Source organism: Enhydra lutris, unplaced genomic scaffold, assembly GCF_002288905.1.
Source record: "Enhydra lutris kenyoni isolate GAN:26980312 unplaced genomic scaffold, ASM228890v2 scaffoldscaffold36, whole genome shotgun sequence".
NCBI lineage: Eukaryota > Metazoa > Chordata > Mammalia > Carnivora > Mustelidae > Enhydra > Enhydra lutris.
In genome coordinates, this window is record NW_019154120.1 from 20,712,898 (window position 1) to 20,714,273 (window position 1,376).

Below are 1,376 nucleotides of genomic sequence, written 5' to 3' on the forward strand. Positions count from 1 at the left end.
AATCTACACATTTAATGCAATTCCTATCAAAGTACCATCCATTTTTTTTCAAAGAAATGGAACAAATAATCCTAAAATTTATATGGAACCAGAAAAGACCTCGAATAGCCAAAGCTATATTGAAAAAGAAAGCCAAAGTTGGTGGCATCACAATTCCAGACTTCAAGCTCTATTACAAAGCTGTCATCATCAAGACAGCATGGTACTGGCACAAAAACAGACACATAGATCAATGGAACAGAATAGAGAGCCCAGAAATAGACCCTCAACTCTATGGTCAACTAATCTTCGACAAAGCAGGAAAGAATATCCAATGGAAAAAAGACAGCCTCTTCAACAAATAGTGTTGGGAAAATTGGACAGCCACATGCAGAAAAATGAAATTGGATCATTTCCTTACACCACACATGAAAATAGACTCAAAATGGATAAAGGACCTCAATGTGAGAAAGGAATCCATCAAAATCCTTGAGGAGAACACAGGCAGCAACCTCTTCGACCTCAGCCGCAGCAACTTCTTCCTGGGAACATCGCCAAAGGCAAGAGAAGCAAGGGTGAAAATGAACTATTGGGACTTCATCAAGATTAAAAGCTTTTGCACAGCAAAGGAAACAATTAACAAAACCAAAAGACAACTGACAGAATGGGAGAAGATATTTGCAAATGACATATCAGATAAAGGGCTAGTATCCAATATCTATAAAGAGCTTAGCAAACTCAACACCCAAAGAACAAATAATCCAATCAAGAAATGGGCAGAGGGCAGGAACAGACATTTCTGCAAAGAAGACATCCAGATGGCCAAAAGACACATGAAAAAGTGCTCCACATCGCTCGGCATCAGGGAAATACAAATCAAAACCACAATGAGATACCACCTCACACCAGTCAGAATGGCTAAATTAACAAGTCAGGAAATGATAGATGCTGGCGAGGATGCGGAGAGAGGGGAACCCTCCTACACTGTTGGTGGGAATGCAAGCCGGTGCAACCACTCTGGAAAACAGCATGGAGGTTCCTCAAAAAGTTGAAAATAGAGCTACCCTATGACCCAGCAATTACCCTAAGGGTACAAACACAGTGATCCGAAGGGGCACGTGCACCCGAATGTTTATAGCAGCAATGTCTACGATAGCCAAACTATGGACAGAACCTAAATGTTCATCAACAGATGAATGGATAAAGAAGAAGTGGTATATATATATACAATGGAATACTATGCAGCCATCAAAAGAAATGGAATCTTGCCATTTGCGATGACGTGGATGGAACTAGAGGGTATTATGGTTAGCGAAATAAGTCAATCAGAGAAAGACAACTATCATATGATCACCCTGATATGAGGAAGTGGAGATGCAACGAGGGGGGGTTGGGGG